General features: G+C 50.2%; 1 pseudogene; it reads left to right on the top strand.

Moving 5' to 3' along the window:
* The first annotated feature begins 455 nt into the window (after positions 1 to 455).
* Positions 456 to 18299, top strand: part of LOC146274616 (uncharacterized) — an 18550-nt pseudogene continuing 706 nt past the window's right edge.

The raw sequence follows: 18299 nt of genomic DNA, 5'->3' as shown, positions 1-18299 counted from the left end.
CAGCACAGGCTATCAGGACAGGCTAACAGCACAGGCTAACAGCACAGGCTAACAGCACAGGCTAACAGGACAGGCTAACAGGACAGGCTAACAGCACAGGCTAACAGGACAGGCTAACAGCACAGGCTAACAGGACAGGCTTACAGCACAGGCTAACAGCACAGGCTAACAGCACAGGCTATCAGGACAGGTTAACAGCACAGGCTAACAGCACAGGCTAACAGCACAGGCTAACAGGACACTTTGTCGCCATTTGTGGTTTAAAGGAAATTAATCTACAATTGAAGACTTATATCATTGCAACATCATTACCGTTTAGACGGGGAAGGCTGTCAGAGTCACCCTGCCATGCCTGGCTTTAATAAAAGACCACTTACAGACAGTGAACAACAGCACACAACTAAATACAAAAAACATGCTTGTTTCTCTAAGAGCCGTGGAGAGGAGCACATCAGATGAGTCCCTGTCTGTTCCTGTTTAGCTCCTCGCAGCTCCAAGGGAAACTAGAACCAGGCAAACTAGACCCAGGGAAACTAGAACCAGGCAAACTAGACCCAGGGAAACTAGAACCAGGCAAACTAGACCCAGGGAAACTAGAACCAGGCAAACTAGACCCAGGGAAACTAGAACCAGGCAAACTAGACCCAGGGAAACTAGAACCAGGCAAACTAGACCCAGGGAAACTAGAACCAGGCAAACTAGACCCAGGCAAACTATAACCCAGACAAACTAGAACCAGGCAAACTAGACCCAGGAAAACTAGAACCAGGCAAACTAGACCCAGGGAAACTAGAACCAGGCAAACTAGACCCAGGCAAACTATAACCCAGACAAACTAGAACCAGGCAAACTAGACCCAGGAAAACTAGAACCAGGCAAACTAGAACCAGGCAAACTAGAACCAGGCAAACTAGACCCAGGCAAACTAGAACAAGGCAAACTCGAACCAGGCATTTTCCATTCAGTAATATCCAATAATTAATAATTATGTCGGCCCTTTTTCATTTTCGGTTACACACTTGTTCTCTGGCATTACCCCTCGACCGCTTTACTAATAGAGAAGCACGCAAAGTACAAACAGTTCGTTCTGGGCTTTCCATGGCTTAGCGTACGGTAACACAGACAATCAGACCAGGAATAACAAGTCTTACATGCTTTTTGTGGGCTGGTTAGTTGAACCAAGGTTGAATAATGCTGCTAAACAAGTAGCTGCACAGGCCAGCTGGCGCTACGAGAGAACAATCTGCTCGCCTGTCTGGTGCTATGCATGCTGTCCAAAATTATCGTAAAAAATGTAATCATATTCATAACTAAACTTAAAACAATTTCAGGGGTGGACCCTCAGACTCCCCAGCAGATTTCGTCCCCCCCCAATGTTGACTCCATGGCTACGGCCTTGATCTGCTCGCCTGTCTGGAGCTACGAGAGAGCAGCTATCTGCTCACCTGTCTGGAGCTGTGAGAGAGCAGCTATCTGCTTGCCTGTCTGGAGCTACGAGAGAGCAGCTATCTGCTCACCTGTCTGGAGCTGTGAGAGAGCAGCTATCTGCTTGCCTGTCTGGAGCTGTGAGAGAGCAGCGATCTGCTTGCCTGTCTGGAGCTACGAGAGAGCAGCTATCTGCTTGCCTGTCTGGAGCTGTGAGAGAGCAGCTATCTGCTTGCCTGTCTGGAGCTGTGAGAGAGCAGCTATCTGCTTGCCTGTCTGGAGCTCAGCTCAGGATGAATTCTCCAAGGTTCTCTGTCAAGGACCGGAGGCTGGGAGTGATCCACTCTCCTGCCCCCGAACATGCTCAACACTAACAGTTCTCTCCTGCTCTAAACTAATAACGTATGATATCTTGATGCTGGGAGATAATGTCATATACCACACAGAAACATCTTGCCTTTTGGGCTTTCTGCTTCCGTTTTCCCATGGTTATAGTCTCCAGACAGTTACCAAATATGATGTAATGGGTTGTTTATGATTACGTTGTTGAATTGTCTCATTTATATTGAGTGATGTTTGCAGATGATGCTGACATTGGAAGGAAGGTCCCAGGAGTGTCTGTTTACATCCAGCCAGCATCACACGGCACGGTTCATCGAACTGACTATCTCCAACCAATCCTCACCCACCCCTCCTCACCCACCACTCCTCACCCACCCCTCCTCACCCACCCCCTAACCCACCTCCTCACCCATATCCACCCTTCCCCACCCCACCCTTCCCTTCCCCACCCCTCCCCACCCCTCCTCACCCACCCCCCACCCCCTAACCCACCTCTCCACCCATATCCACCCCACCCCACCCCTCCATACCCCACCCCACCCCTCCCCACCCCACCCCACCCCTCCCCTCCCCACCCCTCCTCACCCCTCCCCTCCCCACCCCTACCCTACCCACTCCTCCCCTCCCCACTCCTCCCCTCCCCTCCCCATCCCTCCTCACCCCTCCCCACCCCTCCCCTCCCCACCCCTCCCCACCCCTACCCTACCCACCCCTCCTCACCCCTCCCCTCCCCACCCCTACCCTACCCACTCCTCCCCTCCCCTCCCCACTCCTCCCCTCCCCTCCCCATCCCTCCTCACCCCTCCCCACCCCTCCCCTCCCCACCCCTCCCCACCCCTACCCTACCCTACCCACCCCTACCCACCCCACCCCTCCCCACCCCACCCCACCCCTCCTCACCTCCCATCACAGACCTGGGGCTGCAGCGTGTCGAGACACAGCAGGTGGTTAGAGATGCGTCAGCTCAGCCCTGTCAGAACCAATCACAAGTGATTCAAAGGGTGGATGGATGTGAGACGTGTTCAGACGTGCACAAGCAGCTCCCTCTGAGGAAGTGGAACCTCAGTCTCAGCAGAGTGTCAGACTCAGCAGAGTGTCTGGAGCCTAGTGTGGGGAAGAAACCTGCTTCTCTTTGTGTCTGGTCAGATAAAGCTGCTGGTCCTCTCTCTGTAGGCACAGGAAGTCTGGCAGGGCTTTCTCTCCCTTTCTTTGTTTCTATCTAAAGCATCCTCCCCGCCTCCTCCTCCTCCTCCTCCTACTCCTCCTCCTCCTCCTCCTCCGTTCATAGAATCCTGAATGCATTAAAACAGGACCTAAACGCTTCATCAGTCACCATCGATATCAAGCCATTTCATATTACTTTATTGACTCAACTTTTGTGCTCTTCTTTATCCTGACAGTAAAGAATGAGCTGACCACGCCGTTTGGAAATTGGAGGCCATTTGCGGCAGCATGCTCAGGCATGTGACTAATGGGCAGCCCTCAAGGAACTGCAGAGGTATCACTCAGAAAGCTTAACTTTTCTTTCAAGAGATACACAGATAGAGAGTGAGGGAGGGAGAGAGGGAGACAGACAGAGCGAGAGAGAGAAAGAGATAGAGAGAGACAGCATATTCATATATTACATCATGTCAGTCAAACATGATTTGGTTCAAACCTGTTTGATTGGTGGCAAAGTAATTATCAAAAGAATGTCAACTACATCTTTGTAGATACTTTGTGGATTGGTATGAGGTGTGTGGTAGAGGGAGGTGGTGATTGGTGGAGGGAGGTGGTGTTTGGTGGAGGGAGGTGGTGATTGGTGGAGGGAAGTGGTGATTGGTGGAGGGAGGTGGTGATTGGTGGAGGGAGGTGGTGATTGGTGGAGGGAGGTGGTGTTTGGTGGAGGGAGGTGGTGATTGGTGGAGGGAGGTGGTGATTGGTGGAGGGAAGTGGTGATTGGTGGAGGGAGGTGGTGATTGGTGGAGGGAGGTGGTGATTGGTGGAGGGAGGTGGTGTTTGGTGGAGGGAGGTGGTGATTGGTGGAGGGAGGTGGTGTTTGGTGGAGGGAAGTGGTGATTGGTGGAGGGAGGTGGTGATTGGTGGAGGGAGGTGGTGATTGGTGGAGGGAGGTGGTGATTGGTGGAGGGAGGTGGTGTTTGGTGGAGGGAGGTCGTGTTTGGTAGAGGGAGGTGGTGATTGGTAGAGGGAGGTGGGGTTTGGTAGAAGGAGGTGGTGATTGGTGGAGGGAGGTGGTGTTTGGTAGAGGGAGGTGGTGATTGGTAGAGGGAGGTGGTGTTTGGTAGAGGGAGATGGTGTTTGGTGCAGGGAGATGGGGTTTGGTAGAGGGAGGTGGTGTTTGGTAGAGGGAGGTGGTGATTGGTAGAGGGAGGTGGTGTTTGGTAGAGGGAGGTGGTGATTGGTGCAGTGAGGTGGTGTTTGGTAGAGGGAGGTGGTGATTGGTAGAGGGAGGTGGTGTTTGGTAGAGGCTGGTGGTGTTTGGTAGAGGGAGGTGGTGTTTGGTAGAGTTAGGTGGTGTTTGATGGAGGGAGGTGGTGTTTGGTGCAGGGAGGTGGTGTTTGGTAGAGGGAGGTGGTGTTTGGTAGAGGGAGGTGGTGTTCAGTAGCAGCTTTAACCCTCCAGACTGTCCCGTCTTCTCAAAATAAAGATGAGAGCTGCTTCTCCACGCTACTCCTGCCTCCTGCACGCGCTCTCTGCTAATTACTCTGAGCGTCTGAGGAAGACCTGCCAGGGGAGACAGCAGGAGAGACCTACAAACCCAGTTAAGGCAGAACCAGACTTCCCTGTTGCTCTCGATTGCTTCATCTGACCTGTTGGGTGTGTGATGTCTCTGACTGGTGATGATGGCTGTGGGGGAGGAAGGTGGGGTGGGGTCTTCCATGTGCAGAGAGAGTATCGTGCAGGGGGGGTGGTGATGGCAGGGTCTCTACACCAGTAGCAGCAGTTCTGGGTGCGTTATGAAAACAGACAACAGAAGAAAAGGACTCTGCAGTCGTGAGTCTTTAAAACGGCAAATTAGCAGATAAATGATGTCTGACCGCAGTCAACCATGATGGCTATGCTGCTTTAGCCGAACGGCAAACTGCTCCACTTAACGCTTTCTGCTCTCCCACTGGCTCACTGCTAAATAAGGATATCAATTAGGCTAAAGCACTGTGCAAAAAGCTCCCAAGCTAACAATCAGCTGAAGCATGAATGGATCTTCAGGGATATTGACTAGAGCAGCAGCAGCTTAGTAAGTGGGCTGACCAGGGTGATTAAAGCAGCGTTATCATGTTACGGCAGTGAGGGCTGTTCTGTTGTGATGCCCCAGAAAGCTGCTCTGTTCCGGACGGTGTGGGGGGGAGGGAGAGGGGGGGGGGAGAGGGAAGGGGGGAGGAGAGGGGGGGAGGAGAGGGGGGAGGAGAGAGTGAGGGAGAGGGGAGGAGAAGGGGGAGGAGAGGGGAAGAGAGGGGGAAGAGAGGGGGAAGTAGAGGGGAAGAGAGGGGGAAGGAGAGGGGAAGAGAGGGGGAAGTAGAGGGGGAAGGAGAGGGGAAGAGAGGGGGAAGTAGAGGGGAAGAGAGGGGGAAGGAGAGGGGAAGAGAGGGGGAAGTAGAGGGGAAGAGAGGGGGAAGGAGAGGGGAAGAGAGGGGGAAGAGAGGGGGAAGTAGAGGGGAAGAGAGGGGGAAGGAGAGGGGAAGAGAGGGGGAAGGAGAGGGGAAGAGAGGGGGAAGGAGAGGGGAAGAGAGGGGGAAGGAGAGGGGAGGACAGGAGGAGAAACATCCTCATAACCCACCTCTCTATAGGGTGTCCTTCACGTGTGTGCAATTACTGTATAATTACGTAGATAATTACTGTATGGACAAGATTAATAACTTTATTAGCTCAAATGTTCACGTTTAAAGTAGGAAAACGTACATGCAGATCTGGTAGATCTAAATTTGCTAAAAGTCAATTAACAGGGTGGTTTTGTAACTCATTACTCACGTATTTCACCTTGGAAAGGCACCTTGAAACTCTAAATTTAAAATATAGAAAAAGGTCAGAAAGTCCCGTAATGAAGACAGGAATGGAAGAACAGTCTCTTCTCGTCTGAGTGGTGAAGAGAGCAGCTCCTTCCCGTTCTGACCAGTGTGCTGTTCACCTTCCTGCTCCACAGAGAGGAGGACTAGCCCTAACCCTGACCAGTCCACCTGCATGCCTGGTCATGTCGTCATGTCTCCTTACCTGCTGAAGGGAGAGGCTCCGCAACTCAGTGATGACGGCAGCACCTCTGTCAGGCCACGCAGGGCTGCAGGGCTGCAGGGCTGCAGGCCACGCAGGGCTGCAGGGCTGCAGGGCTGCAGGCCACGCAGGGCTGCAGGGCTGCAGCACCTTTGTCTTATTAGAACCCTTTTAGCCCATTCCACTTTCTTATTAAAAGCAAGCTCTATAATTTGTGATTTTTCTTACGTGATGTAATTATGATGTATCATTTCCCTCAAATAACGGCCATGTCCCTTTCTCTGTGTTAATTTGAGCGTGTGAACTTTATACTTTGAACTAATTGGTTGCTGTCGAATTCCCCTGAATGTGAGTAATTTGATCAGGTATTCCATAACCATTGTACAATTTAATTTGAGTAATTTAATTGGATTTGACTGTTCATTTCTGGGCCACTCCCGAGTCAGTATTCAAGAGCGGTCTTCAGTAACCTGAGGCGGGAGCTGGCTGGCAGTCCCTCACGTCTGCATGCAGCAGGTCTCCAACACTCCCACTCAGCCAGCTGGGTCTGGGGGGTGGAGCTCAGAGGAAGAGCGCTTCACCGCACATCCAGAAATCCCAGGTTCAAATCCACCCCATGGACATTGCTTTGTCTGAAAGAGTCTGCTAAATGAACACCTCATTTGTTATTATTCATCTTCAAAGATGGTGGAAGAACTAAATCCTCCATGGTGTCTCCTGGCTCCCCCCAGGCCTGCCTCCCCCCAGGCCTGCCTCCCCCCAGGCCTGCCTCCCCCCAGGCCTGCCTCCCCCCAGGCCTGCCTCCCCCCAGCCCTGCCTCCCCCCAGGCCTGCCTCCCCCCAGCCCTGCCTCCCCCCAGGCCTGCCTCCCCCCAGGCCTGCCTCCCCCCAGGCCTGCCTCCCCCCAGGCCTGCCTCCCCCCAGGCCTGCCTCCCCCAGGCTGAAGGTTCCACGAGAACAGTGCTGTTCTACAGGGGCGGTTCCACGAGAACAGTGCTGTTCTACAGGGACGGTTCCACGAGAACAGTGCTGTTCTACAAGGGCGATTCCACGAGAACAGTGCTGTTCTACAGGGGCGATTCCATGAGAACAGTGCTGTTCTACAGGGACGATTCCATGAGAACAGTGCTGTTCTACAGGGGCGATTCCACGAGAACAGTGCTGTTCTACAGGGACGGTTCCACCCGGAGGAGCGACCAGAAGCAGAAGCCCTTCACTATAATTCATCTTTTAGATATTGTGTGGAACGGATCTTTTCTGGGAATTCCGCAATAAAATGACTGTTATTTATCATTACCAGCCTCTTTATCATTTAGTCAATAAAGGGCCTCTCCCCCCCCACCTCCCCCCCTTCCCTCCGTCGTGGGCTGGGAGTCAGATATCTGTATTAGTCTCCCTGCGCCCCGGGGCGAACCGTGTCAAAAGCTAAATCATGATCAGGCCCGGCTTTCTGGCTAAATTGTGTATGAAGGCTCCAGGCAGAAAAGGTGCACATGCTCATTACTGGAGACAGAGAGAGAGAAGTTTGCACAAAACAAGGACCTCTCCCAGCCCTGCCACTTCACACGCACAGGAGGGGGGTGGGGGGGGGAGGTCTTGAAAAACACTGTCTCTCTAACCGCTACACTTTCAAAGGCAAAGGGAATGATGTTTGGTGTTCTCGCAAGTCCCTAGTTTGTCCTAAAACGACACAAATGTGAGACACACTATCTGCTTCAGTTTCAGAAGTGAGCAGTTCTTGAGTAGCTACACCAGACTTTCTACATGCTAGACTTCACCCTGACCCCGATAAGCACTGCATCTTTTCCTCTCAAAGTTCCTCAGATCAGATCTGGGAGCAGCTCAGGGGTCTTGGCGTTGCGTCAAGGGAGGTGAGGGGCTAGCTAGCGAGCAGGTAGCGGCATCGCCAGCCAGGCACACAGAACTCTTCTCACCTTTAGGACATTATCACCTTGCCCCAGCTCTGGGACCGCTCTGTTCCCTGTGGGCTGGCACTTCCTGCTAGCGCTAATTAATTAAGAGGGCAGGTTGGCCGCAGCGGAGAGCCAGCCCTGAGCCCTTTCATCTAGCGCAGACAGGATGCCTAGAGATTTATCACCTAGCTCCAATGGCGCTCCCCAGTTCAAAGAACAGGAGTCGGTGGAGTTAGCGGCTAGGCTGGAGCTAGCTATGCTTGGGCTAGCATGCTTTGTTGTGGCGGGGTTGCCTGGGAAACCAGGTTTCTGTACTGGGTTTTCCTTTGATCAGATTCTGAGAGATTTCATTCATTAACTCGTTTATACGACTGAATGACTAAACCTGTCTTGCTGCGGCTGGGAGGGATGGGAGGGAGGTGTGTTAGAACACTGTCAAGCACGCTGCAAACACACTCCACTTTTACCCACCTAACTCCTCTGAAAGTACAGTAGGCTTTTCTTTCTTTTGTCTCCACGGGTTTACAACACAGACCTCCAAACACACCAGACAGGAGAGGAGCAAGCTCAACACTCTCGACAAACAAGTGGAGTGAAATAATATGGCCACGTTTAATGAAAGGTTACATTTTCATTTACTCACTATTGACTGAGCTGAAAGGGCCATTATTTATTGTATTGGCATGATGTGGCCCATTAGTGTTGTATTGGAATTGGTTTGGCATTTTTTTCCACTCTTCAGAGTTGAGAGATTGCTTCAAGCTACAGTGAGAGAGGACCTGGAAGTGTGTGTGTGTGTGTGTGTGATTGAGTGTGTTGAGTGTGTGTGTGATTGAGTGAGTATGTGTCTGCTGTTCAGTGTATTTGTGTGTGTGTAAGTGTGTGTGTGTGTGTGTGTGTGTGTGTGTGTGTGTGTGTGTGTGTAGAAACTCAAAGAACTTTCTCTGCTTACTTCAGGTGGTTCTCCAGATCGGGTGATAATTTCCCCATTGATCTGTTGTTGCCCGGACAACACATCGATGACAATCTAATTCTGTCCAGCAGATCGTTTCGGCCGCTCCTCTGCCAAGTGACAAGACACATGGCGGGCCGTGGCTAACCCAATCAGAGGAGGCTGGCTCAATCCAGATTAAGTCACCCTGCAAACCAGGGCCTCGCACCGCAGAGAGCAGTCGTTCAAAGCAAGCTTCTAATTGGATAGATCTGTGAGGAGGTGTATGAGCTGTGTGTGTGTGTGAGTATTTGTTCAAACGATTCTTCATTTAAACTGGGTTCTCAAGACGATACAAACATGGTGAGTAAACATTTGCATGTCTCCACTCGATACAGCAGCTGTGGTGAGCAGGATGAGGTTTTCCATTACGTACCATGAAACTACACGGCTACACCTACAGCAACAACATGTATTTACATCTCATTAAGGGTTAGCAGGACAAGTGAAGCTTGGTCTTTAGTTAGGTGCTGATCAGTGGGCATGTGTGAAGCCCTCTGTGCTGCACAAACAGTCTGATGGGATGTGTTCCTTTGTTCAGAGCGCCACAGACTGCAGAGAGGGAGAGTGCTCCAGATGGCCTCAGATCACCCGGGTCAGCGTGCCGACTGAGAACATGCCAGAACACGCCATCACCTCGCCCTAACCATGCCATCTGCCCTGGACCAAGGTCACCAGGACAGGCCCGTGGCCTGCGACATCAGTAAGTGAGCAGCAAGTTGTTCATGATACACAGTCCTTCCAGTTCTTTAACAGACACGCCCCCGGCGACGCCCCCGGCAACGCCCCCCGGTGAGCAAGCCCTTCTTCCACACTCGTCGCTTCCTCGTCCTGAACGGACGTAAACAGTTGCACTCTTTACAGGCTCATTTTCTGTCTGAGGCGTGTGCCTCCCGCCTCGCACGCTTGTAAATGTCTGGAACTTTCATCTGCCGCCTGGCGATGCCTGGCTGCTGGGTTATCACCACGGTGACACGGTGTCCAGGAAAACTGCTTGTGTTTGTCACCCCACCCTCTCCACCCTCTCCACCCTCTCCACCCCGGACGCTGATTCATAGTTTCCTGTAGATGGTCAGCCAGAGAGAAAGAACTTGTTATCTGACCCCTCATGTTACTAATGTTGGATTGTTGGGGGTGTGTTTGTAGATTTTAGACAAAGAAAACTTGAGAGTGGCGGGACAGGGAGAAGGCCAGGAAGCAGGTGAACAGATCCAGATGTTCCTCTTCCCTGTCAACATCCACAACAAGGTTGTTTCCTGTTTAAGCTTCAGACGTAAACTACAGACAAACCATGAATGCTGAGACATTGATAAGTGAAAAAAATACACGTACAAATATACACACTTATATATATGTGTAATGTGTGTGAACAGGAGGGGTACAGTAACTCCCTGGCTGGGCAGAGCGATGCTGTTTACCCAGGACTGCGGTCCTCACATTAATATTTAAGAATAGGAGCCATGGATCCCAACCTCATTCATTATTTGCAGCTCCATCACAGCCATGCTGTCCCTGGTGAGGCTCTGGCCGGGCAGAGAGGCAGAGCTGCCTGTGAAGGGCTTGTATCTCCTGCTCCCATGTGCACAAACTGATTTCAGAGGATGGACGACATAGATTGGCCTCCTCAGCGAGGGAGGGAGGGTGGGAGGGAGAGAGGGCCAGAGGGAGAGAGGGAGGGAGAGAGAGAGAGAGAGAGAGAGAGAGGGAGGGAGGGAGGGAGGGAGAGAGAGAGAGAGAGAGGGAGGGAGGGAGGGAGGGAGGGAGGGAGGGAGGGAGGGAGGGAGGGAGGGAGGGAGGGAGGGAGGGAGGGAGGGAGGGAGAGAGAGAGGGAGGGAGGGAGGGAGGGAGGGAGGGAGGGAGGGAGGGAGGGAGGGAGGGAGGGAGGGAGGGAGGGAGGGAGGGAGGGAGGGAGGGAGGGAGGGAGGGAGGGAGGGAGGGAGGGAGGGAGGGAGAGGGGCGAGTGTTGGTGTATGGGTAGTTGATTGTCCCGGCCCGGTCCCTGCACACGCTGCTCTCCTGGACAGCAGGCTCTACAGGATGAGGTCCCTGCTGGTAGATGAATTTCCTGGATCTCATCATCTCTGATTTCATGGTGACTGTACATATGTGTGTGTGTGTGTGTGTATAATTGTGTGTATATATGTGTGTGTGTATGTGATTGTATAGATGTGTGTATGTATGTGTTTCTAAGGGGGGGGGGTGTTTTTATAGATGTGTGTATGTATAGATGTAGGTGTATATGTGTGTGTGTGTATAGATGGAGCCCTCCTCCATCACCAACTCCTCATGTCCGAAAATGGTTTAAGGACTCTAGGGAACAGTCCAACACTGGCCCCAGCTCTGGCATACAATATCCCTACCCCCAACACACACACACTACAGTGTGAGAGGCCCAAACCTCCCCACAGCACAGCAGACCTCCATGCTGGAGCAAATCAAGTCCTGACCTGAAGCATTTGTAGAACATTCTAGTCTCATCTGGGTGGCGCGTAGCTGTGAAGAACGGTGTGTTTGCGGTGAAACATGGCAGACGTGCCAGCCAGCCAGCGCTCCATACATCACAGCTGCTGCTGTCGCTCGCTTTATTGAGAGCGAAAACAAAGGCTTGACTCGCTGAAATCATTATTTCTGAGGACGATTTTTCAGAAAAGCACCAAAAGCTTTTCTGCTGGGGTCCGCAGGAGAGGAAGCTGATATACGACCATGTGACTGATCTTTCTGCCGAGGAGAAAAATGATCAACAGGGACAAGCAGTTTCTGACGGTTTCAAACTTTAGTTTCACTTGTGAATAATGGTGACTCTCACGATAAGCCTTTATATGGGGAGATGTTTTCTCACTGGCATGAAGCATCATTTCTATGCATGCAGCATCTTTGCTGGTTTGAAAATGATACGTTCTGGAGAACATGTTCAATAAACATGTTCTGGGCTGTGTGTGGAATAAAGGATGAGTTCTCCAGTGTCCTCTCTCAAGTCGAAGGCAGCCTCAGACACTGAGCCACTAGACCATATGTAAAGTGAATTGATCTGTGGCAAACACACAATCATCATCAACAGTCACCACTAATGAGTTTCCATCTATCTCTAAGACACACACACTTACAAGCACACACACACCTACACACACACACACACGCATACAACTATAGACACAGGCACACACAAACCTACAGACACACACACAAACACACCCTTCTTCAGAACCTCCATTCACAGCTAGAATGACGGCTCCCTCCCTCCCTCCCTCCCTCCCTCCCTCCCTCCCTCCCTCCCTCCCTCCCTCCCTCCCTCCCTCCCTCCCTCCCTCCCTCCCTCCCTCCCTCCCTCCCTCCCTCCCTCCCTCCCTCCCTCCCTCCCTCCCTCCCTCCCTCCCTCCCTCCCTCCCCAGTGAGGCGCACATGTTACCTGGTCCTGTGCTTGTGTCGGGGGATGATACATGGACGCGCCACACTGGATGACAAATCCTGGTGACACTCGCCCAAGAAGAGACATATTGATTTTTCAATGATTAATAAGTGGGAAATAATTGTGTTTCATTAAGATGGATGGAGTTTCATTCAGCGCTGTCTCCTCCTCTTCACTTCAGCCCAGCTAGGCAATCACATCTGCCACGGCAACACGTTACTCTGCCATGGCAACAAGGTCAGGAAGCCAGAGAGGATGGAGAGAGGAGAGGATGGAGAGAGGAGAGAGGAGGGAGAGAGGAGAGAGAGAGGAGAGGAGGGAGAGAGTAGAGGAGGGAGAGAGGAGAGGAGGGAGAGAGGAGAGATGGTAGAAAGGAGAGAGAGAGGAGGGAGAGAGGAGAAGATGGAGAGAAGAGGGAGAGAGGAGAGGAGAGGAGGGAGGACCGCCCAGCTTATACTCTCCACCACTGAGCTGAGTGACTGTGTCCGTCCCAGACTCTGTCCTGTGTCCATGCTCACCTAACCCTAAACAAGCGGAGCTGGTTCATGCAGGAGACGTGAGACACGGCGCCTCACTAGCAGCGTTTTACTAACAGCACATCGTATCACGCAGTCGGGGCACACCCTCTTAGCAGGGCGGGCTATTTGATCAGGATACCGCTGCACTCTGCTTTGCTAGTGTGACACAGGATGCTCTGTTTAATCTGCTGCCTCCGCCTCCCCGGCCTCCACCCTTGGTTCTGTGTTTCCTGTCGTAGGGGGAATGAGTCGCTGCTCTCTGCTCAGAGGTCCAGACGGTGTCTCCGTTGGGTCTGGCAGGGAGCCGATGCAAGCACAACCATAATGCCAAATTCAAGTATTACAACCATGTATAGTACTGTGTGAAATAAAGTATCAAGTAAATTCTATACTGAGTCCTCCTGCCTGAACCCTTACCCTAGCCCTGTGTCCATGCTCGCATATAGAAATGTACTGTTCTCATGAGAACTCATGTTTACATGTTTTTCTAGAGACGTGACCATGATGATTTTGTTTGCACACACAGTTTCTATGTATGTAGATGTCTGCTGTTCACGTAGAGAGGAGATGTGACTGTGTGTGTCCTGGTGTGTGTGGCCTTAATGTTCCTATAATGACACCTCCAAGACTGTGTCATGGGCCATCAACAATCATAATTGTAAAATTGATTCATTGACTGATGGTGACAACACGCCACTGTCAAAAAAGAAACTGATAAGAGAAAATTGTTTCCTCTAATGAATATATCAATAAAGGCTGACAGCTGAGTGAGTGCCCGGTACGACATTTCAAATAAGCTCTAACACCTTTTTTAGGGCTCCGCATTAGCTGCCGTCTGGCCGCCACGGCAACGCCAGGCTGGTAATTAACTACTCTGTCAACTAAGAGACACTTTAAATATATGTGTTTCCACGGCTCTTTAAACCACATTCACCCTTCAGTTGGCTATCGACTCCACATTCAGACACCCTCCAGTTTGAGAGAACTGTGAGGTGAGCTGTGAAAACACGGCGGACAGGAGTCCGTGTGCGAGATGGGAGCGTGTCATCACCCCCACGTCTCTCCCCCCTTCAGCGATACAGCACCCAGATCCCAGCCGGTCTTGAGCCGCAGCCTGCCTTCATCCAGGCTGAGATGACGAGGAGAGCTGGGATGTCCTGGACCTCACCTGCCCTACTGATGTCTGACCTGAATGGAGGACCAGCCCTGCTAATGACGGGGGGGGAGCAGGCGCACTGAGAAAAAGTGTATGTATGTGTGGGGGACGACGACTAAAGAACACACTCACATGGAAAATCTTTTGGAATAATTATGACAGTAATCAAATCAAATTTTATCATTTACCATTTAGATTTCTAATAAAAACACTGAACTAACAAATGTAGTACTACTATTAGGTAATTGGTATTATCTATTAATGTGTTAATAATTATTTCTAGTTTACTGAAGGCAGAGCGGTCTTAAAACATTTGTCTGTTTGAAGAACACAGTTCTCTAACCCTCTGAGAGGAAGTGATGTCATTAACCCTCTGAGAGGAAGTGATGTCATTTGTTAACCGCTCCTGATCTGCCTCCATGACGATCACAGGGGCTTATCACAGAGGATTATGAGAAATTAGCTGAATCCAGGAAGGAGACCTGCTTGTCATCTCTCTACTTAACAGCTGTACTCTCTCTGCCACGGCTGAGCGCATGTTGTCCTTGAGATTACCAGAACAAAGACGATTATTCTAATCACATAATTCCACTGTTATGGGACATCTGCAAAGCTAACCCATGCGTTTACACGGACAACTGCGTACAACGGATTTCCTTTATGTCATTACTCACCGTATTGTTCCAGTCTGAAAAGCTGGTGTGATTGATGGTCAGGAAAGCAATATAAAACGGCGGTAATTCTCCTGTAATCAGTTACTCTCCAGTAAGTGGAGTCTCCCTGAATACTTGGTCATGTACACACAATGCTCATCAGTGTCTAATGCAGCATTCATTGAGATGTGATTAGCCAGACATGCTGCATTAGGCTAGACAACAGCATTAGCATCTACAGTAGGCTGCAGCAACATTAGACTGCATCTACAGTAGGCTGCAGCAACATTAGACTGCATCTACAGTAGGCTGCAGCAACATTAGACTGCATCTACAGTAGGCTGCAGTTGCGCTTCCCACATTTGGTCTGACTGTAGTGTTCTCCATCCCTCCATTTAAATAAGCGTATATAGATTTCAACTTTAAAGACTGTTAACCAACACAAAGCTATCTTTACATGCTGCACACCAGCCATAACACTCATCATCATGTGATGACGTCTTCAAACTTTCAAATACAAAAAAGGACAAAGTCCTGATTTCCATCCTGGTGTCAGATGAGGCCTCTCCTTCTGTCCCTCTTCCCTTCTCACCAGCTCCTCTCATTAGCTGCCTGTCTATATAGCAATCCTTCATTTGTCAATCGATTGATTTTCCTGTCCTTATTAGAGATGTGGTAAGAGGGCTGGGGGGGGGGGGTGACCAGAGCAAATGACCGATCTGTAGCTAAAGGTTAAACGTGTTAGGGTAGCTGGGTAAGTGAGGACGTCGCATGGTGGACAACAAGCTTATATATGACCCTGTCGTCTCTGGTTCCTCCATGAACACAGATGCAGACAGCGACGGGACTGAAGTGAATGGGAATCACCTTTTCAACAAGCTCACATGGAAATAGCTGGACTGTTTCCAGAGGAATTATTAACAACCTTTTGTTGCAATGTATGTTTTCTCACTGAACGTTGTCATGCTAAACTATTCCCAACAGTCAGGTCTCTATACGTGTTTCTGAGGGACACGGTTGTCCTCGCTTGGAGACGGAGATGGGAAGAGCTTCCGTCTGGGTTCTGTCTGTGTCTATATCATTTCATCGCCGCCTGTTCCGATTAAAGCTCATTTCTGTCCGGAGAGGCGTTGTCCTGCAGAAGGGTGGCCGTCACGGTCCAGGGCGGAGATTACCTCTATGTTTTATTTAGAGACCAGAATAAACGTTTTACCTTACACTGAGACTGCTGTTTCACATGAAAATAAACAGATGTACATTCGGTGTTTATAGCTGCCAAAAATGAAGGATTGCAGTGCAAAGATAGCGATAATTATCGGAAAACCATTAACATTCCGACACTATCCATACCCTGCTGCCGCAGCATCAGAAGGCTAGCCTCCTCACTGTACAGCACACAGAGACACAGCATCAGAAGGCTAGCCTCCTCACTGTACAGCACACAGAGACACAGCATCAGAAGGCTAGCCTCCTCACTGTACAGCACACAGAGACACAGCATCAGAAGGCTAGCCTCCTCACTGTACAGAACACAGAGACACAGCATCAGAAGGCTAGCCTCCTCACTGGACAGCACACAGAGACACAGCATCAGAAGGCTAGCCTCCTCACTGTACAGCACACAGAGACACAGCATCAGAAGGCTGTAATCCCTCGTCTCACCCTGCGGTGATGGCTGGCTGATGTTTATTTTGATCCCCTTGTCCCCGGCTCCTACCCTGCATATCTGAGAAGCGCTGTCTCTGCGCTGGGACCAGCTTTGTTTTCACGTGACAGTGTCTCAATGCCTAATCTGTGAGGGTGCTGGATTCAGGTCTGAAGCATGCTGCTGTGTACTTAATGCTTTCTAACTCTGCCTTGGGCGCCACTTCACTACAATGGTGCTCTGGAAACAGCAAACACCCCATTGAACACAACATGAGAATGCTCCTTGTTGATGAAAACTGAAAAGCATTGGTTGCTAATTGTAGCCCCAGAGAGCGTGCCAGGATGGATGTAGCAGGGAGAGTTCCAGCTGTCAGCGGGCTGACTGGGGACATGGGAGGAACCAACCCTCTGGTGAACCTGCACGGATTGGGGTTTGGGATCGGGGATCGAAGGTTCGGGGGAAAAAGTGTGTTCAGAGGAAGGTCTTTGTGTTCAGAAGCTTTTTCCGCAGATCAGTGCGGTGAAGCATCATCACTGGAGTAGCTCTCACATCAAACACACCTGAGCAGAGCTCACCTAAGGAGGGATTTCCTGGATGCCCGTCTACACTTCCTGTCCAGCCCACAATCACCACGCTACAGTCGTTAGTTTTGAGAACAGGACGGATTGATGTGGAGTGAGGACAGAGTGTGTAGTATAGATTATAATACTATGGAGTGAGGACAGCTGAAATATAGATTTTATATTTAGTTTTCTAACCGGATAGACAAATAAATAATTTACCCATATTTTCATGATTGAATAATCCAGTGGAACTTTGGAGAACGTTCTGGAAACAGAGGTCCTGGTTCCTGCGCTGCCTCAATATAAGAGACGTTTTGTTAGATGATTAGTTGCCACTGTTTACAGTAAAGACGTACACTAATCAACAGCACCTGTGGAGTTTGACCGGAGATCTGGGAGCAATTACATCCCGGCACACATTAGCAACATGCAGAGCTTTCACTTAGGAACACATCAATTACAGGCCCGACCATTCACAGTTAATCTTCTTATTGGACCCTTGTTAATGTTAACCACTTCCTTCCTGTTCCGTTTGTTTAGCTTCGGTCCATGTGGCCTCTGTCCACCCCTCTATATACACCATCTATACACCCCTTTATACACCCCTCTATATACCCCTCTATACACCCCTTTATACACCCCTCTATATACCCCTCTATACACCCCTTTATACACCCCTCTATATACCCCTCTATATACCCCTCTATATAACCCTCTAAACACCCCTCTATATAACCCTCTATATAACCCTCTAAACACCCCTCTATATACCCCTCTATACACCCCTCTATACACCCCTCTATACACCCCTCTATATAACCCTCTAAACACCCCTCTATATACCCCTCTATACACCTCTCTATACACCCCTCTATATACCCCTCTATATACCCCTCTATATAACCCTCTATATAACCCTCTAAACACCCCTCTATATACCCCTCTATATACCCCTCTATATAACCCTCTATACACCTCTCTATACACCCCTCTATATACCCCTCTATACACCTCTCTATACACCCCTCTATACACCCCTCTATACACCCCTCTATATACCCCTCTATACAGCTCTCTATACAGCCCTCTATATACCTCTCTATATACCCCTCTATCCACCTCTCTATATACCCCTCTATATACCCCTCTAAACACCCCTCTATATACCCCTCTATATACCCCTCTAAACTCCCCTCTATACACCACTCTATGCAGCCATCAATATACCTTTTTTTTTGTAAACATTCGGGATGCATGTGCAATGTGTTAGCAGGAAACCAGGAAATTATAGCATTTATAATGGCAAAAGGATAATACAAATAGTCAGATTTAAAAAGACCAAAAAGGTGAAGAAGGACTGTCTTTAAGAGAGAAAGCGATTCCCAATTGATCTGTCACATCAGAATTTTGATTTGGGTCATGAAAGTCTTGAAATTTGAGTGAGAATGTCGCCCGGTAGACCACATTGTCTTAGGCTGCAGC

Source organism: Hypomesus nipponensis, chromosome 8, assembly GCF_054491055.1.
Source record: "Hypomesus nipponensis isolate SF chromosome 8, ASM5449105v1, whole genome shotgun sequence".
In the NCBI taxonomy this organism is placed as follows: domain Eukaryota; kingdom Metazoa; phylum Chordata; class Actinopteri; order Osmeriformes; family Osmeridae; genus Hypomesus; species Hypomesus nipponensis.
The sequence above is the reverse complement of the archived record's forward strand: the minus strand, read 5'-3'. Positions and strand labels throughout refer to the sequence as shown.